We start from the raw sequence: 23,945 nt of genomic DNA on the forward strand, positions 1-23,945 counted from the left end.
TTCAGGCTACTGCAGACTTGTACAGATTTGCTAATATATTTTAGTGCCATTTTACGGAAAGAATATATATATATTCCTATATTTATACATATAATATATATATATAACATATATGTATTCATAGAGGCCTTGAATCTACATTCTTGCTGTACTTTATGTAAACAATCCAGGTATAAGACTAAAACTTACTTTGGAAATACTTTGGTCCCATATGATTTCTATTGCATAAAAATGGGAAACAGGAGGGGGAAGATTATTTTTCAGAAGAAAACAACAGAACAACAGTTATTAAATTTTAGATGTGTTCATTTATTTTTTGAATTTGGTTATTTACCTAAAATTTGGACTGAATCCTAAATTTTTTCCAGGCTACAAGTTTCAAAACTAATGGTTTCAGAATTTTCTTCCATTTTTCTTCCATTTCGGTATATTATAAATTAAAACTCTGCTTTTAAAATTTGTATCTTTTTTTAAATTACGCTTTTAAGTTCTGGGATACATGTGCAGAACCTGCAGGTTTGTTACATAGGTATACACGTGCCATGGTGTTTTGCTGCACCCACTAACCCATCAGCTACATTAGGTATTTCTCCTAATGCTATCCCTCCCCTAGCCCCCCACCCCTCAACAGGCCCCAGTGTATGATGTTCCCCTCCCTGTGTCCATGTCTTCTCATTGTTCAACTCCCACTTATGAGTGAGAACATGCAGTGTTAGGTTTTCTGTTCCTGTGTTAGTTTGCTGAGAATGATGCTTTCCAGCTGCATCCATGTCCCTGCAAAGGACATGAATTCATCCTTTATTATGTCTGCATCGAATTCCAAGGTGTATATGGACCACATTTTCTTATTCAGTCTCTCATTGATAGGCATTTGGGTTGGTTCCAAGTTTTTGCTATTGTGAATGGTGCTGCAGTAAACATATGCGTGCATGTGTCTTTATAGTAGAATGATCTATAACCCTTTGAGTATTCAATCAGTAATGGGATTACTGGGTCAAATGGTATTTCTTCTTCTACATCCCTGAGGAATCACCACACTGTCTTCCACAATGGTTGAATTAATTTACACTCCCACCAACAGTGTAAAAGCATTCCTGTTTCTCCACATCCTCTCCAGCATCTGTTGTTTCCTGACCTTTTAATGATCACCATTCTAACTGGTGTGAGATGGTGTCTCTTTGTGGTTTTGATTTGCATGTCTAATGACCAATGATGGTGAGCTTTTATTTATATGTTTGTTGGTCACATAAATGTCTTATTTTGAGAAGTGTCTGTTCATGTGCTTTGCCCACTTTTTGATGGGGTTGCTTTTTTCTTGTAAATGTGTTTAAGTTTCTTGTAGATTCTGGATATTAGCCTTTTGTCAGATGTGTAGATTAAACGTTGCAAGCTGAAACTAGATGACTTATGTAAACTTCTGGAGAAACCATAGCAACTTATACATAAACCTTTATGCCTGTTGATGAGTAGACTACACAAAAGGTACACATGAACACTGGGTTCAGACTGCAATTCAGAGAATTGTGTCAGATTGCCATTGCAATTGGAAGATGCTTCAGAAACTCTAGGAAACCTAGTCTATAGACTGCTCCAGACATTACAGGGGAGCCAACATACAACTGAAAGGGTTAGAGCGATGTTTGCCAAACAAATTACTCTAATTGAAGCAGCAGTTGTGTGACTTGAATACGGTTCCAAGACTATACTGTCCCTTTGTTACTGTGACTTCCCTTTGCCCTTTTCTGTTTTGTCTTCATCCTCTTTTCATTGGGACATGAATTCTTAAGAATGAGCCTTCCTAGTCATGTAGCATCAGATGAAACATACAGCCACAGGGGTCTTCTACAATGCTTTCTCTGAGAGCTTTTGAAGAATTGTTGGGCCAGGTGTGCTGGCACAGGCCTGTAATCCCAGCCTGAGAGTCCAAGGCAGGAGGACCACTTGATACCAGGAGTTTAAAACCAGCCTAAGCAACAAAGGGAGATCACATCTTTACAAAACAAAATAAATCCAATTAGCCAGGTGCAGTGGTGCATGCCTATAGTCTCAGACACTTTGAAGGCTAAGATGGGAGGACCTCTTCAGTCCAGGAGTTCTAGGCTGCAGTGAGTACACTCTAGGCGACAGAGCAAGATTGTGTCTCTTAAAAAAAAAGAAAATAGAAGAAGAAGAAGAAAGAAGAAGAAAAGAAGAAGAAGGAAGAAGAAGAAGAAGAAGAAGAAGAAGAAGAAGAAGAAGAAGAAGAAGAAGAAGAAGAAGAAGAAGAAAGAAAAGAAAGAAAGAAAGAAAGAAAAGAAAGAAAGAAAGAAAGAAAGAAAGAAAGAAAGAAAGAAAGAAAGAAAGAAAGAAAGAAAGAAAGAAAGAAAGAAAGAAAGAAAGAAAGAAAGAAAGGAGGGAGGGAGGGAGGGAGGGAGGGAGGGAGGGAGGGAGGGAGGGAGGAAGGAAGGAAGGAAGAAAGAAGAAGAAAGAAGAAGAAGAAGGTAAACACGAAAGCCAAAGATCTCAGGCATCTCCGGATGATGGCCTGAACAAATTGTTTTTTCTTGGCTTCAAACCTTTCAAGACGTATATTTCTTTGTAAAAGAAAGACATGCTGATTGTAACTTTAGGTAAACAATCAAAATCTAGCTCCTAAAACTCAAGTATTTTAACTCTCATTCTGATAATATTTATTTTCTGAGGCACAGAAGAAAGACAATATTAGATCAATTGTTTTCCTGCCCACTCCATCTCTTCCTACCTGCCTTCTCTCTTTTAATCAAATGTATAAATACTAAGCCTCCTGAAACCTCTTCAGAGAGAACACAAGCCACCGAGGTTTTTTGAAACATGTTTTCCCAGGGTGCAGCATCAAGCTCTGGCTCAATAAAACTCGATTGTCCAAGACCCTTGTCTCAATCAGTCATTCTGGATAACCACCATGAGTCCTGGAAAGCCCTTCAGTAATCTGTTGCCTGCCTACTTGATGTGTACCTAGGTGAGTCAGGTCTTCATGAGTCAAACACTCTTCTTCCATTTCTGCCTTTCCCAACCCTACCACTCAGTGCTGTGTGCTCTCATCTGACCCCAGCTCCCAGGTTGTTTGTATTGGTCTAAGAAAGCAAGACCAGGAAGGGCAGGTTGAGAAGGAAGTAAGAGGTCAACAGCCATGGAACGTGGCAAGTGGGGCTGTCATCGCTCAAAGCCACACTCCCTGGGTGCATTTTATGAATTCTTCTGGATTTGGAATCTTTTCCCTGTGTGTCTATCTAGCAACTCACCCTCCTCCTGCTTTCTTCTCTTTACATTTTCTGTTTCTAATGCACTTTTTTATCTCCAGAGGATGGTAATGAAAATAGTTGACAATAGAATAAAAAATGACCTTTTGTGAGACTTAAAACATGGCCTTTTTTTTTTTTCAAAAAAGATTGAAGTTTCTAAAAGCTAGCTTTTATGGAGGGCTGTGCAGTTGTGAGTGTAGTGTTAGGGAACAAGTGCATAAGTGAAGGATGAGACAGAAAACAAAATGCTGGCTGTCAAATCCTGAATGTAAATGGGACAAAAAATCAATTCTGAAGGTGGATGTCATTCAGGAGGCCTTGTAAATCTTAGAGTGCAGTCTTACCAGATGAAGTGGAGGATGAGGTTAAATTATGGAGTGAGGAGACAGTGGGCACATACTTCCCTGCCACAGTTTTTTTTTTTTAATCTGTAAAAATGGGGATGGTGGCACGTAGGATTTTTTTGTCAGGACTGTAGGTACATGCAAAGCTCTTAGGATATTGCCTGGTGCATAGTGAGTGCTGCATCAGTGTATGAGCTATTATAGTTATGGGAATAGGCAAAGGTGCCACCCTGGCCATCCAGAGTGTGGAGGTACTTTCCAGTCAGGGTCCAGGCAGGCCAGCTGGAGATAAAGCTGGTTAGTGGGGAAGCTCAACTTCCAGGAGTAGAAGAATTTAGGAGGAGTAATTCATGCACAACATTCTGTAAACATTCCTTTACCCAACAGTAGGAATGCTCAGAGTGGGTGTGGCTTCTGTGACAATCATTATCTCCAGGTAATCTAAGAATGTGTCCTAGAGTTGAATGACTTTGATGTAAGCCAAACCCAGAAATGGGCATCAGGGCTGCCTTGCAGATAGCATTCATCTTGAAAAAGAAAACATTCATCTTCCTAAAAGAATACCCTCTTCCGGCCCAGACCATTATTTTTGTTTTTGTACTATCCTAATTTTTAAGGTGTAAGGAGAAAGACTGAAGAATAAAATAATGAAGTGCATGTATGAAATAACAGGTTGAATTGAGACTGGTATGCGTAAGTTAAGAGAAATCGTGTATACATTTTGTGCGAACATAAAAAGGATTTCTTGTTGCAAGCAGACCTCTCCATATAAATAATACTCATTGCCTTTAGTGCATAGCAGACTGTATCACAAGAACACATCATCAGAGTCATGAGAGAATGGGTAGTGTGGCTTCTTTAATTGGCAGGTTAGACTGAGAAAGTTACTGAAGAGAAAGGAGTTGAAGGAGAAGATAGGTGAGGGCAAGAAAAATGGGATGGTGAAAGGAAAGGACTGAAAGGAATGTTTACGGAGGGCTTATCAGGTACCAGGCTCTGTGACTAATGTCTTACACATGTTAATTTACTCTTCCACTGTCATTTTCTGATGTAGTAAGAGTCAGCCTTACACTGCAGATGAGGAAAGAGGCTGAGGGAGGTCAAATGAGGGGCCTAGGGTCCTCCAGCCACTTCATAGCAGAGTTAGTATGTTTCACTGTCTTTTGTGCAGACAGAAAAGTGAGACATGGAAGGAAGGCAAAACGTATTTTTGTTGTGGGTGATTTTTATGAAAGTGACCTGTATAAGACAGAATAATGGCCTCTTAAAAATGTTCACAACCGGGCAGGGTGCAGTGGCTCACGCTTGTAATCCCAGTACTTTGGGAAGATGAGATGAGCAAATCACGAGGTTAGGAATTCGAGACCAACCTTGCCAACATGGTGAAACCCTGTTTCTACTAAAAATGCAAAAATTAGATTGGTGTGGTGGCCGGCACATGTAATCCCAGCTACTTGGGAGGCTGAGGCAGGAGAATCATTTGAACCTGGGAGGTGGAAGTTACAGTGAGCTGAGATCACCCCACTGCACTCCAGCTGGGGCAACATGAGTGAAACTCTGTTTCAAAAAAAAAAAAAAAAAAATCCACATCCTAACACTTGGAACACATGCATTTATTTTCTTGGAAAAAGCACTGTTCAATGGTGATGCAGTTGATTATATTCAGATGGAAAGCTTATTCTCGATTATCTGGGTAGAGCTCAGTGTCATCATAAAGGTCCTCGTAAGTGAAAGACAGAGGCAGGAAGGTCAGAGTGAGAATGATACCGCCTGAGAGACTCCACTGGCCATTGCTTGCTGTGAACATGTGTGACAAGACAGAATTACAACTAATTTAGTTATATGTGGAATTGGCTTTTATTTGTCATTTATGATTTGGGTCAGCTCTCCATCTACAGATACAGTGATGACTCCCCCTGGGCAATACAGTAACATAACAGTGGGTTTTGTCAAATACGGATCAGTAAACAAAGCCATAGAAATAAACTGATTGGTTAACATCAGAGTACTTCAGGTCACTTTTTTTAGTAAAAGTTAAAGCAGAGGGTACTTCCTGATTATGCTCACTCAGGTAGACTGGAATCTGTTTTTTACTGAAAAATATGATCTGTTTTGAGAGCGACCTGCTTCCTTAAATTTTCAGTGGCAGTGTATAACATCTAGCACGTGTGGTTCTATTTTGGAGTGTCTGTACTCTCTCTTAGGTGAGAATATGACCAAAACTTAAAGAATTATCATTAGTATCAATAAAAGTATTTTTGGGCTTCCATCATGTCTTTTCCTTTCTTTTTAATTTCCTTTGTCTTTTAAAATGTTTTTTATACTTTATGTTCTAGGGTACATGTGCACAATGTGCAGATTTGTTACATATGTATACATGTGCCATGTTGGTGTGCTGCACCCGTTAACTCGTCATTTACATTAGGTATATCTCCTAATGCTGTCCCTTCCCCTCCACCCACCCCACAACAGACCCCAGAGTGAGGTTCCCCGTCGTGTGTCCAAGTGTTCTCATTATTGAATTCCCACCTATGAATGAGAACATGCGGTGTTTGGTTTTCTGTTCTTGCGATAGTTTGCTAAGAATGATGGTTTCCAGCTGCAACCATGGTATTTTCTATAATTGCAGGTTTCAGTTGTTCTTATAGAATCCATTTCCTTTGGGAACACACAGGCAGTATCTCTGTGTTGATTTCTACTGGGAAATCTTTATGCAGGGTGGAGAGAGTCACATTTCCTAATGAGAGATGGAAAGCATCTGATTACCAGAAAAAGTGTTCAAATTCTGCTGGTATGATCACGGTGCTGCGGGTGGAGGTCAGTTTAAGGAGGATTCAGGCAAAGCAATTTTGAAAGTGTTTTTCATTGTTTCTGTTTCTTTGTTTGTTTTTTGTTTTTTGTTTGTTTGTTTGTTTTTTTACAAAACCATGGGCAGAAACCACCACCTGGACCCATCACATGTTGGAATGAATGAGGGACAGAAATGGAGCTCAGTAATTGAGAATGAAATTCAGGAGTGAGGAAGAGGTTTGAGAGGTCAACGGGTGTGAGAGGTGAATGGGTGAATGATGAGAATGTTAAAAACATCTTCTTTCTCCATAATAAGAGAGCATTTAGGCCCCTGAGTCAGACAATGTCCAGGCCAGGGGGAGCAGGATGTTGTTGGCTCTCCTGGGCAAAAGTGAAACTCCATCAGTGTCCAGGTACCTCATCCAGGTTGGGATTTGTTCCCATTTTGAAAATGATCCAACAGTATACAATTTTGAAAATACACAAAAATCTCTATGCTATCATTCGTAGATAGACAAGATGGCCCTAAGATGGTGAGAGAATCAGAATGGGGTTTGGGTTTACATTGTGTATTTTTTTCTCCCAATATCTACAAAATTCCCTACCTCAATTCTTTAATGTAACCCAGTGGGTGTCATTCCCTTTCACAATTACAGACATTTCCAGTTCACGGTTAAAACCCTCGGAAAACCCACACCCTTTCTGCTGTGAGGTACAGGCAGCCATGGGGCATCACCTCTAAACATGCCTTCTGGGTCATCAAATTACTGATTAAGTAAAAGTCATCTCAGTAGATATTGAAGACCTCTATTTTACCCCTCTCACACTTGCAATTCTTCTACCAAGAGATGATGGATTTTAGTGGTGATTTGCTTTTATAGATTAGTGTAGATTACTGCTTCTGCCAGGAGAAAATTTTTCATTGAGAAAAGCATTTGGCAAAGTCTGGAGACATTGCTGGTTATCAGAGCTGGGGGAGGGAGTCCTGCTGGCCTTGAGTGGGTAGAGTCCCCGGATAGTGTTGAACATTCTAGAGCTCACAGAGCCCCACCAGCATGACCTCTACAAAGTTCAATGCTGAGGAGGAGTGGAGAGCCCTCATGTGCCTTCCCTAGCTTCCCTAGAGCTTTTTACCTTCTCCTTCCATCAGTCTCTACCACTTTCTCACCTCAGCTTGCTCCTTGAACCTTAATACCCTCCAGTTGAACTTTCCCATAGTTTAAGACCTGCTGTAATCTCTTGACTTCCTCAGCCCCTTTCTGATCCTTAGTAGGGTGTCCTATAGAGGGGATCCTCACCTTTCCTGGAGCTTCCCAGGATCCAGATGCCCCTGCCCTGTGTGAGCACCAGGGATATGGCCATGTGCCTGTGTTCCTAAAGATCTTGTCACTCAGGACTTTAGTGTGAGAGCAGCTGAGGTGATATTAGCCTCCCCTACTTTTCTTGGAACATAAAAATATGTACAAACCTTGGAGAGTAAAATGTCTTAATGCATGTCAAAATTTTAAAAATACATATTTGCTTCCCAAACTTTACTGGAAAAATTTATCACACTACCAGTCATGAAAAATGACACCTAATCAGGGTTATTCACTGTATTGTTTGTTTAACAGCAAAATGTTGGGAACAACCTAGACTTTCACCAGCACGATGCTAATTCAATAGATTACCTTATATCTACACAATAGAATATGAAGCAGCTGTATAAAAACTATAGAATCTGTCAGCTATTCATATGGAAACACCACCATGTTCTATTTTAATTATAGCATCTAAACATCGCAGAATAAGATGCGGTTTTTGTACTAGATCTCACCTTAGAACATTTTTTTTACTGGTTTTTTTTTTTTTTTTTTTTTTAATTGTGAGTGTCTCACTCTCATACCCAGGCTGAAGTGCAGTGGCGAGATCATAATTGACTGCAGCCTCAATCTTGTGAGCTCAAGCAATCCTCCTGCCTCGGCCTGCTGAGTAGCTGGAATCACAGGCACGTGCCCCCATGCCTAGCTAATTTTTTGTGTTTGTTTCTGGAGAGATGGGGTTTCACCCAGGCTGGTGTAATCCCAGGCTTTTCTCAAACTTCTGGGCTCAAGGGATCTGCCCACTTTCCCTCCCAAAATGCTGGAATTACAAGCAAGTGTCACCACACCTGATTCTGCCTTTTCTTTTTTTAACTGGACTGCAGTCTACTCACGCATCTCTTTCCTCATCAGGTGATTTACATTTTTCCTCAATGTCTCAACCACATGTCCATGCCAAAATCCACATGTATTTGCTTTTGTTTAGAATTAGATTTTTTTTTTTTAAGAGAAGCCTTAGGAATGGTCTCCTAGCTGATATTCAGGATTCTAATCTTCACTGTCTAAGCCATATGTTTCCATTTCCAGATATTGATTACAGTCACTTGTAGAGCATTTAAAGCCTACCAATGCCTGTACCATCCCTCAAGCATTTCTGATTTAGCTAATGTGTGGTGTAGCCCAGAGATTGGTTGTTTAAAAATGTTTTCGAGGAAAAGGGTCATTTTGCAGTGGAGGAACTTTAACCCAGTGATCAAAGTTAATGTCTTCAGTAGTCAGAGATGATGACATCTTAGGGCATTCTAATATAATGGATGGAGAAGGTGTAGAATCATCCCTGTGGCATTCTTCTACAAACTGTATAACCTGAGTTTAATCGTGAGAAAATATTAGAAAAGTCCAAAATGAGGGTCTGCTACCAAATAAGTAACCAATACTCTTCAAAATTGTGAAGCTCTTAAAGGTAAATCCTAACTTTCCCAGATTAAAGAAGACTGAGGGAACAGTACAATGAAGAGCAATATGTGATATTAGATTGGATCCTGGTCCAGTAAAGGGACATTAGTCAGAACATAGAGGGGATTTGGATAAGTTCTCTACAGGCTTTCATTTTACGTGTTAATAATCATTAATTGATTTTTATTATTAGGTGCATATCTATAATGTTAATATTTGGGGAAGTTGAATGAAAAGCATATGAGGACTTTGATATTTTTGGAACATTTTAGAAAGTCTGAAATTATTTCAAAATTGAACGTGAAAAGAAAAGAAAAGAAATATAGATCTTTTAAATATTTCTATTAAGTGTCCAAAGTTGAAGATCATTTCCCAACTTCTCTTGCCTAGTGCTGGTCACAGTAATCTTCTTGGAAATGCTGTTTGTCATGTTTGTGACCTTCTCAAAGCTTTCCAGTGACTTCTCTTATCTGTAGGATGAAGTTCCCATTACGTAGGCTGCCATTCGGTGTCCTTATAGCGTGGCCCTAATCTCCCTTTTTTTCTGGATCTGTGTTGAAAGACCTGACCAACATTTTACTTTCTTATGGTCAAACTTGTTCTAATTTTTTCTTGCCTGTTTGATGCCCTTTCCTGTCTTCTCAACTTTGGGACTTTAGTCAAGGTGGTGGGAAATATTTTAAGAGAAAAATTATAAAGATAGTTATAGGAAATAGTCACAAACCTTCTTGGAACCTGGTGGTTTGCATAGCTTCAGTAAAAGGTTTGGCTGAAGGCAGCTGAATTATCTTAACAGCTTAGGGCATAGATACACAGGAATGTAGAGGAGTTTATCTTAATAGCTTGTTTACTCAGGCAGTCCTAAAACCAACATTTAATCTTATGCTGGGGGAACTACTCTCTGGGAGGTCGGCAATGTCAATTACCTTCTAGTGGTGTTTACTCAAGACCTTTGTTATTTAATCTGTACTAAATAAATGCGAATTACACTGGCAGATGAGGGCCTCTGCTGTTAACTCTTTTTTTTTTTTTTTAATATTATTATACTTTAAGTTGTAGGGTACATGTGCATAACGTGCAGGTTTGTTACATATGTATACTTGTGCCATGTTGGTGTGCTGCACCCATCAACTCGTCAGCACCTATCAACTCGTCATTTACATCAGGTATAACTCCCTGATGTAATGCTCCCTCCCCCACTCCATGATAGGTCCCGGTGTGTGATGACCCCCTTCCCGAGTCCAAGTGATCTCATTGTTCAGTTCCCACCTATGAGTGAGAACATGCGGTGTTTGGTTTTCTGTTCTTGTGATAGTTTGCTAAGAATGATGGTTTCCAGCTGCATCCATGTCCCTACAAAGGACACAAACTCATCCTTTTTGATGGCTGCATAGTATTCCATGGTGTATATGTGCCACATTTTCTTAATCCAGACTGTCACTGATGGACATTTGGGTTGATTCCAAGTCTTTGCTATTGTGAATAGTGCCGCAATCAACATACATGTGCATGTGTCTTAATAGCAGCATAATTTAGAATCCTTTGGGTATATACCCAGTAATGGGATGGCTGGGTCATATGGTACTTCTAGTTCTAGATCCTTGAGGAATCGCCATACTGTTTTCCATAATGGTTGAACTAGTTTACAATCCCACCAACAGTGTAAAAGTGTTCCTATTTCTCCACATCCTCTCCAGCACCTGTTGTTTCCTGACTTTTTAATGATCACCATTCTAACTGGTGTGAGATGGTATCTCATTGTGGTTTTGATTTGCATTTCTCTGATGGCCAGTGATGATGAGCATTTTTTCATGTGTCTGTTGGCTGTATGAATGTCTTCTTTTGAGAAATGTCTGTTCATATCCTTTACCAACTTTTTGATGGGGTTGTTTGTTTTTTTCTTGTAAATTTGTTTGAATTCTTTGTAGGTTCTGGATATTAGCCCTTTGTCAGATGAGTAGATTGCAAAAATGTTCTCCCATTCTGTAGGTTGCCTGTTCACTCTGATGGTAGTTTCTTTTGCTGTGCAGAAGCTTTTTAGTTTAATGAGATCCCATTTGTCAATTTTGGCTTTTGCTGCCATTGCTTTTGGTGTTTTAGACATGAAGTCTTTGCCCATGCCTATGTCCTGAATGGTACTACCTAGGTTTTCCTCTAGGGTTTTTATGGTATTAGGTGTAACATTTAAGTCTCTAATCCATCTTGAATTAATTTTTGTAAAAGGAGTAAGGAAAGAATCCAGTTTCAGCTTTCTACTTATGGCTAGACAATTTTCCCAGCACCATTTATTGAATAGGGAATCCATTCCCCATTTCTTGTTTCTCTCAGGTTTGTCAAAGATCAGGTGGCTGTAGACGTGTGGTATGATTTCTGAGGACTCTGTTCTGTTCCATTGGTCTATATCTCTGTTTTGGTACCAGTACCATGCTGTTTTGGTTACTGTAGCCTTGTAGTATAGTTTGAAGTCAGGTAGCGTGATGGCTCCAGCTTTGTTCTTTTGACTTAGGATTGTCTTGTAGATGCGGGTTCTTTTTTGGTTCCATATGAACTTTAAAGCAGTTTTTTCCAATTCTGTGAAGAAACTCATTGGTAGCTTGATGGGGATGGCATTGAATCTATAAATAACCTTGGGCAGTATGGCCATTTTCACAATATTGATTCTTCCTATCCACGAGCATGGTATGTTTTCCATTTGTTTGTGTTCCCTTTTATTTCACTGAGCAGTGGTTTGTAGTTCTCCTTGAAGAGGTCCTTTACATCCCTTGGAAGTTGGATTCCCAGGTATTTTATTCTCTTTGAAGCAATTGTGAATGGAAGTTCATTCATGATTTGGCTCTCTGTTTGTCTGTTACTGGTGTATAAGAATGCTTGTGATTTTTGCACATTAATTTTGTATCCTGAGACTTTGCTGAAGTTGCTTATCAGCTTAAGGAGATTTTGGGTTGAGACAATAGGGTTTTCTGAATACACAATCATGTCATCTGCAAACAGGGACAATTTGACTTCCTCTTTTCCTAACTGAATACCCTTGATTTCTTTCTCTTGCCTGAATGCCCTAGCCAGAACTTCCAACACTATGTTGAATGGGAGTGGTGACAGAGGGCATCCCTGTCTTGTGCCAGTTTTCAAAGGGAATTTTTCCAGTTTTTGCCCATTCAGTATGATATTGGCTGTGGGTTTGTCATCAATAGCTCTTATTATTTTGAGGTACGTTCCATCAATACCGAATTTATTGAGTGTTTTTAGCATGAAGGGCTGTTGAATTTTGTCAAAGGCCTTTTCTGCATCTATTGAGATAATCATGTGGTTCTTGTCTTTGGTTCTGTTTATATGCTGGATTATGTTTATTGATTTGCGAATGTTGAACCAGCCTTGCATCCCAGGGATGAAGCCCACTTGATCATGGTGGATAAGCTTTTTGATGTGCTGCTGGATCCGGTTTGCCATTATTTTATTGAGGATTTTTGCATCGATGTTCATCAGGGATATTGGTCTAAAATTCTCTTTTTTTGTTGTGTCTCTGCCAGGCTTTGGTATCAGGATGATGTTGGCCTCATAAAATGAGTTAGGGAGGATTCCCTCTTTTTCTATTGATTGGAATAGTTTCAGAAGGAATGGTACCAGCTCCTCCTTGTACCTCTGGTAGAATTCACCTGTGAATCCATCTGGTCCTGGACTTTTTTTGGTTGGTAGGCTCTTAATTATTGCCTCAATTTCAAAGCCTGCTATTGGTCTATTCAGGGATTCCACTTCTTTCTGGTTTAGATTTGGAAGAGTGTAAGTGTCCAGGAAATTATCCATTTCTTCTAGATTTTCTAGTTTATTTGCATAGAGGTGTTTATAGTATTCTCTGATGGTAGTTTGTATTTCTGTGGGGTCGGTGGTGATATCCCCTTTATCATTTTTTATTGCGTCTATTTGATTCTTCTCTCTTTTCTTCTTTATTTGTCTTGCTAGCGGTCTGTCAATTTTGTTGATCTTTTCAAAAAACCAACTCCTGGATTCATTGATTTTTTTGGAGGGTTTTTTGGGTCTCTATATCCTTCAGTTCTGCTCCGATCTTAGTTATTTCTTGCCTTCTGCTAGCTTTTGAATGTATTTGCTCTTGCTTCTCTAGTTCTTTTAATTGTGATGTTAGAGTGTCAATTTTAGATGTTTCCAGCTTTCTCTTGTGCGCATTTAGTGCTATAAATTTCCCTCTACACACTGCTTTAAATGTGTCCCAGAGATTCTGGTATGTTGTATCTTTGTTCTCATTGGTTTCAAAAACATCTTTATTTCTGCCTTCACTATGCACATGTACCCTAAAACTTAAGTATAATAATAATAAAAAATAAAATAAAATAAAAAAATAAAAAAACAACCTTTGATTACCTGCAGGTGTATTATTGCTCTCTACTCAGGAGGTTGGTAATGTCAATTACGCTCTAGTGGTCATATGTCCTTGAGGAATTGATTTGTGACCAAGTCGGAGCATTCACTCTTGGTCCACCATCAGGGGGAGGAATCATTTTTGAGTCACATTAGGTGACCAGCCTTAACAGGGCTGAGAACCTGAGGTTTTTTATTTTTTCTTTTGTTTTCCATATGTGTTAAGCTCCCAGGAGAACTTGTCTTAACATGACTGAGAACCTGAGGTTTTTCATTTTTTCTTTTAATTTCCAAATGTGTTAAGCTCCCAGGAGAACTTGTCACAACAAATCCCTTCCATCTTGGACTTTTGTCATCCCAAGTCTTTTTGCTTGGATAGGGCAGTGGCAACACCAGTCTTTTGCTTTCCTAAGCCTGTTCCTGCGAGTACATATTTTGTTGGTGTGGAGGAAAAGATCATTGGGGTTGGGTTTTCACCAAAGAGGCTGTTGGATTGAGTCACTTAGAATCAATACATCACTGGAAATTCTAATTGTCCATGACCAGAAGATGGATTCTTTATTTTGGGACTTCTAAGTTAAAAAATATTTTAGAGCTCTCTTATTCCAAATGGTTGATCAGAGGATTTAATTTCAAAGAAAGATACCTACCTAATAGTGTTATGGCTAGCCTTAAATTTTCTTTTTACTAAATTACAGAACAAAAATCTGACCTAAACAAAGTTAATTTTTTTTGTAAACTCAAACTGCTTGCCTTAGAACCTATGAGAAAATAAGAATAAAATCCACTTTACCTTGCCATCGAATAGTTAAAAATTTTATGCTTTTACTGCTGCATCCTGGATTTAATTTCAGATAAAGGAACCAGCCTTATTTGTTTTGATATTTGTGTGATTTTTTGAGTTTTTGAGGTGCTCCTTCACCTCTTTGGAGATGCCTCATAGATGCTTGGCTAAGCCGTAATCTTGGTTGAGGCTTATTAGCTTCATTTCGGAACTAATATTTTCGGTTAAAAAAAAATCAAAAGCTAGAAATATCAGTTGTTTGTCCTACCTAAAATCTGATAATAAGAAATCTGAGGCCAGGGACAGTGGCTCATGCCTGTAATCCCAGCACTTTGGGAGGCCGAGACAGGCAGATCACTAGGTCTGGAGATTGAGACCATCCTGGTTAACACAGTGAAACCCTGTCTCTGTTAAAAATACAAAAAAATTAGCCAGACATGGTGGCGTGCACCTGTAGTCCCAGCTACAGGGGAGGCTGAGGCAGGAGAATGGTGTGAATCCGGGAGGAAGAGGTTGCGGTGAGTTGAGATTGCGCCACTACATTTCAGCCTGGGTGAGAGAGCGAGACTCCATCTTCAAAAAGAAAAAAAAAAAAATCTAAAACTGTTGCAGTAGGTAGCTGGACAGACATGAGCAAGGCAGGAGAGATCCTTCCACCTCCACACATTAGAAATGTCAAGTGTTCATCACCAGGTGATGGTCAAGTCAAGTGACTGTTAATTCTAAAGTAATATTGGTTGCAGTTATGTACAGGCAGATACAGGCTCACTATAGATAGAAAACACCTGAAACAGGTGATCAGCAGCTTCCTGATAAGTTCTCAAAAGTAGAGGAAGTGGGCTCAAATATACACATGAAGAGGAAACATAATGGAGTTTCTGGTATATGACCTTCAGAAACTTTTTTAATTTTTTAAAATTTTTTTTACATTTTAGAAGAATTTTTTAGTAACTATGTTTTTAAATTTTTTACTATTTTATTTTATTTTTAATTATTTTATTACCATAGGTATTTGGGGATTTGGTATTTAATTACCTGAATTCTCTAGTGGTGATTTGTGAGATTTTGGTGACCCATCACCAGAGCAGTATACACTGAACTCAATTTGTACTCTTTTATCCCTCACCCTCTTCCCACCCTTTTCCCCAAGTCTATTTTATCATTCCTATGCCTTTGCATCGTTGTAGCTTAGCTGCCACTTATGAGTAAGAACATACAGTGTTTGGTTTGCCATTCCTGAGTTACTTTACTTAGAATAATGGTCTCCAGCTTCTTCCAGGTTGCTGCGAATGCCATTAATTCATTCCTTTTATGGCTCAGTAGTATTCAATTGTATATACACCACAATTTCTTTATCAACTCATTTATAGTTTACATTCCCAGCAGCAATGTAGATGTGTTCCCTTTTCACCGCTTCCACATCAACATCTATTATTTTTATTTATTTATTTTTGAGATGGATGGAGTCTTGCTCTTTCACCCAGGTTGCAGTGCAGTGGCATGAACTTGACTCACTGTAACTTCTGCCTCCCAGGTTCAAGCCGTTCTTCTGCCTCACCCTCTGGAGTAGCTGGGATTACAGGCATGTGCCACCTCACTCAGGTAATTTTTTTGTATTTTTAGTAGAGACAGGGTTTCACCATGTTGTACACACTGGTGTCAAACCACTGACCTTAAGTGATTCACCCATCTTGGCCACCTTGGATTACAGGTGTAAGCCACCGTGCCTGTCCAACAACTATTATTTTTTCATTTTTTGATTATGAACATTCTTGCAGGAGTAAGGTGGTATCACATTGTGGTTTTCATTTGCATTCGCCTGATCATTAGTGATATTGAGCATTTTTTCCTATGTTTGTTAGCCATTTGTATATCTTCTTTTGAGAATTGTTTATTCACGTACTTAGCCCACTTTTTCATGGGATTGTTTGTTTGCTAATTTGTTTGAGTTTCTTGTAGATTCTGGATATTGGTTATCTTGCAGATGTATAGATTGTGAAGATTTTCTTTCACTCTGTGGGTTATATGCTTAGTCTGCTGACTGTTGCTTTGCTGTGCAGAAGCTCTTTAGTTTAACGAAGTCTCACCTATTTATTTTTGCTGTTGTTGCATTTGCTTTTGGGTTCTTGGTTGTGAAGTTTTTGCCTAAGCCAATGTCTACAAGGGACTTTCCAATGTCATCTTCTAGAATTTTTATAGTTTCAGGTCTTAGATTTAAGTCCTTGATTCATGAGTTGATTTTTGTATAAGGTGAGAGATGGGGATCTAGTTTTATTCTCCTACATTCGGTTTGCCAATTATTTCACCACCATGTGTTGAATAAGGTGTCCTTTTCCCGTTTTATGTTTTTGTTTGCTTTGTCAAAGATAAGTTGGCTGTAAGTATTCAGGTTTATTTCTGGGATCTGTATTCTGTTTCATTGGTCTATGTACCTATTTTTATACCAGTACCACGCTATTTGGTGACTATGGACTTAGAGTATTGTTTGAAGTCAGGTGATGTGACACCACCAGATTTGTTCTTTCTGCTTAGTCTGGCTTGGGGTATGTTGGCTCTTGTTTGGTTCCGTATTAATTTTAGAATCATTTTTTCTAGTCTGTGAAGAATGATGGTGGCATTTTAATGAGAATTGCATTGAATTTGTAGATTGCTTTTGTCACTGTGGTCATTTTCACAATAATATTTCTATTCATGAATGATCATGGGGTACATTTTCATTTTTTACGTCATCTGTGGTTTTTTTCAGCAGTGTTTTCTAGTTTTTCTTGATGTCTTTCACCTCCTTGTTTAGATATATTCCAAGTTATTATTTCTTTATAACTGCTGTCGTAAAAGGAGTTCAGTTCTTGATTTGATTTTCTGCTTGGTCACTGTTGGTGTGTAGCAGAGCTACTGATTTGTGCACATTAATTTTGTATCCTGAAACTTTGCTGAGTTCATTTATCTGTTCTAGCAGCTTTTTGGGGGAGTCTTTAAGGTCTTCTAGGTATATGATTATATCATCAGCAGACAGCGACAGCTTTACTTCCTCTTTATCATTTTGGATGCCCTTTATTTATTTCCCTTATTTGCTTGATTTGGCTAGGACTTTCAGTACTCTGTTGAATAAAAGTGGTGAGAGCGAGCAGCCATCCTTGTGTTGTTCCCCTGCTGAGAGTGAATGCTTTCAACTTTTTCTCATTCAGTATTATGTTGGCTGTGGGTTTGTGTGCCAATTTTGCTGAGTGTTTTAATCATAAAATGATGCTGGACGTTGTCATGTACCTTTTCAGTGTCTACTGAGAGGACCATGTGATTTTTAAATTCTGTTTATGTGGTGTACCACATTTATTGACTTGTGTATGTGAAACCATTCCTGTATCCCTAAAGTGAAACCTACTTGATCATGGTGAGTTATGTTTTTGATTCAGTTAGCTACTCTTTTGTTAAGAATTTCTGCATCTGTGTGCACCAGGGATTTTGGTCTCCAGTTTTCTTTGTTGCATCCTTTTCTGAGTTTGGTATTAGGGTGATTTTGGCTTCATAGAATGATTTAGGGAGAATTCCATCTTTTTCTAGCATGTGGAATAGTGTCAAATGAATTGCTACCAACTCTTCCTAGAATGTCTGATAGAATTCAGCTGTGAATCTGTCTGGTCCTGGAATTTGCTTTGTTGTTAATTTTTAAATTATCTTTTCCATCTTGCTGCTTTTGTCGGTCTGTTGAGGCTTTTGAATTCTTTCTGATTAAATTTAGGAGGGTTTTATATTTCCAGGAATTTATTCATTCCCTCTTGGTTTTCTAATTTATGCACATACATGTGTTCATAGTACCTTTGAAGGATCTTTTGTGTGGTAATAGCTCCATTTTACTTCTAAATGAGCTTATTTGGCTCTTCTCTCTTCATTTCTTGGTTAGTCTTGCAAATGGTCTATCAATTTTATTTATTTTCCCAAAAAGGCAGCTTTATATTTTATTTATAGTTTGTATTATTTTGTTTCAACTTCATTTAGTTCTGCTCTGATCTTGGTTATTTTCTTTCTTCTGCTAGGCTTGGCTTTGGTGTGTTCTTGTTTCTTGAATTTCTAGAAATGTAACCTTAGACTGTCTATTTGCGCTCTTTCAGTCATTTTGATGTAGGCATTTAAAGCTATGAACTTTTAGCACACTCTTGGCAGAATTCCAGAGGTTTTGATAGGATGTGTCACTATTATTCAGTTCAGAGTTTTTAAATTTCCATCTTGATTTCACATCTGACTAAGTGATCATTCAGGAGCAAGTTATTTAATTTCCATGTGTTTGCATGGTTTTGAAGGTTCCTTTTGTAGTTGATTTCCAGTTTAATTCTACTGTTGTCTAAAAGAGTACTTCATATAATTTCAATTTTCTTAAATTTTTTGAGACTTGTTTTGTGGCCTATCATATGGCCTATCTTGAAGAAAGTTCCATGTGCTGATGAATAGAATGTATATTCTGGGATGTTGGGTAGAATATTCTGTAAATATGTCTTAAGTCTCCTTGCTCTAGGGCATAGTTTAAATCCCTTGTTTTTTTGTTGACTTTCTGTCTTGATGACCTGTCTAGTGCTGTCAGTGGAGTACTGAAGTCCCTCACTATTATTGTGTTACTGTCTATCTCATTTCTTAGTTCTAGTAGTAACAGTTATATAAATTTGAGAGCTCCAGTGTTAGGTGCATGTATATTTAGGATTGTGATATCTTCCTGTTGAACAAATCCTTTTATTATTATATAATGTCCCTCTTTGTCTTTTTTAACTGCTGTTGCTTTAAAGTTAGTTTTTTCTGATATCAGAATAGTTACTCCTGCTCACTTTTGTGGTCATTTGCATGGGGTATCTTTATTTATCCTTTTACTTCAAGTTTATATGACCCTTTATGCTTAGGAGAGTCTCTTGAGGGCAGCAGATACTTGCTTGGTGCATTATTATCAATTCTGCAATTCTGTATCGTTTAAGTGGAGCATTTACACCACTTACAATCAATGTTAGTATTGAGATGTCAGGTACTGTTCCATTCATCCTGCTATTTGTTGCCTGACTACCTTGACTTTATTCGTTTATTTATTGTATTTTTTTTTACAGGTCCTGTGAGATTCATGCTAAAAGAGGTTCTGTGTTGATGTGTTTACAGGATTTGTTTCAAGATTTGGAGCTCGTTTGAGCAGTTATTGTAGTGCTGGCTTGGTGATGGCAAATTCTCTCAGTATTTGTTTGTCTGAAAAAGACCCTCATCTTTCCTTTATTTATGAACTTTAGTTTTGCTGGATATAAAATTCTTGACTGATAATTTCTTTTAAGGAGGCTGCAGATAGGTATGCATGCTCTTTTGAGGTGTTCTTCCGTTATTGAACATTACTAATATCACATGTGTTGAAATGCATTTGGGATTATTCACTTAATTGATGAGTACTCATTTATTTTTACATTAATTTGATACCATGTACAAACAATATGTAAACATAGGTACAGACATATACATATCTGTGATACCACATAGAACATATGCATGTACACATAAAGATAGAGGGAGACAGAAACACTTTAGATTTTTCATTTTAAAACTTTATGGATGGAACCCATAAAACTCACTTTAAAAAAAAACTGTTGGATTTAAATTGTGCTTTTGTAAATAGAAAAACGTAAAATTTATCCGAGGAAGCCCTTGCTGAGTTTTAGAGAAAGTAGGTAGTAAATTTACATCTCCAAGCAGAGAGAGAAAGAGAAAGAAGGAATTTGGGTGTGTTCAAGGAGATTAAAAATAGATGCCAAGGTAACACAAAAATGATAGAAATTTATAAGAGGATTTTATTAGGAGACCAATTTTATTTACATACATAGCTTTTATTTTGGTCTCTGTTTTCCAACTGTACTCCAGGAAACACATTACACAGGCTCCCTTCTCAAGTGCTGGTGGGCCACTGCACATGCAGACAGCCCACTTTAAGGAAAGAATCAGGGGAGAAGACATGCAGACCTCAGAATTATTCCATCATACAAAAACCTAAGTCAAAGGTCAAACCACACACCTGAAATCTCATCACCTGTTTGGCCCTGTTTTCAGTGTACTTTACTTTCTTTAATTTCTGCTCTAAAGCTTTTAAATAAACTTTCTCTCGTGCTATAAAACTTGCCTCATTCTCTTCTTTTGCCTTACGACCGTTAGTTGAATCCTTTCTTCTGAAGAAACAAGAATTGAGGCTGCTGCAGACTTGTACAGATTGCTGCCATTAATATACTTTAGTGCCATTCTACATGATAGAATATGTGTATATTCTTATATTTATACATATATATATACACACAACATATATGTATTCATAGAGGCTTTGATTCTACACTCTTGCTGCACTTTGTGTAAACAATCCAGTTATGAGAATAAAACTTATTTTGGAAATACGTTTGTCCCATATGATTTCCATTTCATAAAAATGGGAAACAGGAGGGGGAAAATTGTTTTGCAGAAGAAAACAACAGAACAACAGTTATTAAATTTTAGATATGTTCATTTTTCTTTTGAATTTTGTTATTTACTTGTAATTTGGACTGAATCCCAAATTTTTTCCTGGGTACAAGTTTCAAAACTAATCGTTTCAGAATTTTCTTCCATTTCTCTTCCATTTTGGTATATTGTAAATTAAAACTGTGCTTTTATAATTTTTATCATTTTTTAAAATTACGCTTTTAAGTTCTGGGATACATGTGCAGAACCTGCAGGTTTGTTACATAGGTATACATGTGCCTAGCCCCCACCCCCTAACAGGCCCCGTGTATGATGTTCCCCTCCCTCTGTCCCTGTGTTCTTGTTGTTCAACTCCCACTTACGAGTGAGAACATGCAGTGTTTGGTTTTCTGTTCCTGTGTTAGTTTGCTGAGAATGATGGTTTCCAGCTTCATCCATGTCCCTGCAAAAGACGTGAACTCATCCTTTATTGTGGCTCATTGAATTCCATGATGTATATGTATCACATTTTCTTTATCTAGTCTGTCATTCATAGGCATTTGAGTTGGTTCCAAGTCTTTACCATTGTGAATAATGCCACAATAAACATATGTGCACATGTGTCTTTATAGTAGAATGTTCTATAATCCTTTGGGTATATACCCAGTAATGGGATTACTGGGTCAAATGATATTATTTGTTCCAGATCCTTGAGGAACCGCCACACTGTCTTCCACAATGGTTGAACTAATTTACACTCCCACCAACAGTGTAAAGTCGTTTGTATTTCTCCACAATTCTCTCCAGCGTCTGTGTTTTCCTGACCTTTTAATGATCACTATTCTAACTGGCATGAGATGGTTATCTCATTGTGGTTTTAATTGGCATGTCTCTAATGACCAGTGATGACGAGCATTTTTTGATATGTTTCTTGGTCACACAAATGTCTTATTTTGAGAAGTGTCTGTTCGTGTGCTTCGCCCACTTTTCGATGGGGTTGTTCATTTTTTTTTCTTGTAAAATAGTTTAAGTTTCTTGTAGATTCTGGATATTAGCCTTTTGTCAGATGGATAGATTAAACTTACAAGCTGAAACTGGATGACTTATGTAAACTTCTAGAGAAATCATAGCAACTTATATATAAACAACCTTTATGCCTGCTGATGTGTAGACTTCACCAAAGGTACACATGAACGCTGGATTCAGACTGCAATTCAGAGAATTGTGTCAGATTTCCATTGCAATTGGGAGATGCTTCAGAAACTCTAGAAAAACTAGTCTATAGACTGCTCCAGACATTACAGGTGAGCCAATATACAACTGAAAGATTTAGAGCAATGTTTGCCAAACAAATTGCTCTAACTGAAGCAGCAATTTTGTGACTTTAATAAGATTCCAGGATTATACTGTCCCCATTTTTCTCTGATTTCCCTTTACCCTTTTCTGATTTGACTTCATCTCCTTTTCCATGAGATGTGACTTCTCCAGAATGAGCCTTCCTAGTCAGGTAGGATCAGATGAAACATACAGGCACAAAAGTCTTCTACAATGCATTCTCTGAGAGCTTTTGAAGACTTGTTGGGCCAGCTGTGCTGTCACAGGCTTCTAATCCAGCACTTTGAGAGTCCAAGGCAGGAGGATCACTTGAAACCAGGAGTTTAAGACCAGCCTAAGCAACAAAGGGAGACCACGTCTTTACTAAACAAAATAAATCAAATTAGCCTGGTGCAGTGGTGCATGCCTATAGTCTCAGACACTTGGGAGGCTAAGGTGGGATGACCGCTTCAGCCCAGGAGTTCAAGACTGCAGTGAGTACTCTCTAGTCTACGTGACAGAGCAAGAGTGTGTCTGTCTTTTTTTATTATTATTATTATTATTATACTTTAAGTTCTAGGGTACATGTGCATAACGTGCAGGTTTCTTACATATGTATATTTGTGCCATATTGGTGTGCTACAATCATCAACTCGTCAGCACCCATCAACTCATCATTTACATCAGGTATAACTCCCAATGCAATCCCTCCCTCCTCCCTCTTCCCCATGATAGGCCCCGGTGTGTGATGTTCCCCTTCCCGAGTAAAAGTGATCTCATTGTTCATTTACCACCTATGAGTGAGAACACACGGTGTTTGGTTTTCTGTTCTTGCAATAGTTTGCTGAGAATCATGGTTTCCAGCTGCATCCATGTTCCTACAAAGGACATGAACTCATCCTTTTTTATGGCTACATAGTATTCCATGGTGTATATGTGCCAAATTTTCTTAATGCAGTCTGTCACTGATGGACATTTGGGTTGATTCCAAGTCTTTGCTATTGTGAAGAGTGCCACAATAAGCATACGTGTGCATGTGTCTTTACAGAAGCATGATTTATAATCCTTTGGGTATATACCCAGTAATGGGATGGCTGAGTCATATGGTATTTCTAGTTCTAGATCCTTGAGGAATCGCCATACGGTTTTCCACAATGGTTGAACTAGTTTACAATCCCACCAACAGTGTAAAAATGTTCCTATTTCTCCACATCCTCTCCAGCACCTGTTGTTTCCTGACTTTTTAATGATTGCCATTCTAACTGGTGTGAGATGGTATCTCATTGTGGTTTTGATTTGCATTTCTCTGATGGCCAGTGATGATGAGCATTTTCTCATGTGTCTGTTGGCTGTATGAATGTCTTCTTTTGAGAAATGTCTGTTCATATCCTTTGCCCACTTTTTGATGGGGTTGTTTGTCTTTTTCTTGTAAATTTGTTTGAGTTCTTTGTAGGTTTTGAATATTAGCCCTTTGTCAGATGAGTAGATTGCAAATATGTTCTCCCATTCTGTAGGTTGCCTGTTCACTCTGATGGTAGTTTCTTTTGCTGTGCAGAAGCTCTTTAGTTTAATTAGATCCAATTTGTCAATTTTGGCTTTTGTTGCCTTTGCTTTTGGTGTTTTAGACATGAAGTCCTTGCCCATGCCTATGTCCTGAATGGTATTACCTAGGTTTTCTTCTAGGGTTTTTATGGTATTAGGTCTAACATTTAAGTCTCTAATCCATCTTGAATTAATTTTTGTATAAGGAGTAAGGAAAGGATCCAGTTTCAACTTCCTACTTACAGCTAACCAATTTTCCCAGCACTAGTTATTAAATAGGGAATCCTTTCCCCATTTCTTGTTTTTCTCAGGTATGTCAAAGATCAGATGGCTGTAGATGTGTGGT

The 23,945-nt window shown here is 38.3% G+C and overlaps 1 long non-coding RNA gene across 1 annotated transcript in view; it reads left to right on the plus strand.

The window, feature by feature from the left end:
* LOC139360293 (uncharacterized) overlaps positions 1-23,697 on the plus strand; it is a 124,000-nt gene extending 100,303 nt beyond the window's left edge. Inside the window, exon 3 of the long non-coding RNA XR_011617594.1 lies at positions 15,840-23,697. This is a non-coding gene — a long non-coding RNA (uncharacterized lncRNA). The remainder of the gene's footprint in view (positions 1-15,839) is intronic.
* Positions 23,698-23,945: the final 248 nt, after the last annotated feature.

The sequence above is a fragment of the Macaca nemestrina genome, chromosome 20, assembly GCF_043159975.1.
Source record: "Macaca nemestrina isolate mMacNem1 chromosome 20, mMacNem.hap1, whole genome shotgun sequence".
NCBI classification, from domain to species: domain Eukaryota; kingdom Metazoa; phylum Chordata; class Mammalia; order Primates; family Cercopithecidae; genus Macaca; species Macaca nemestrina.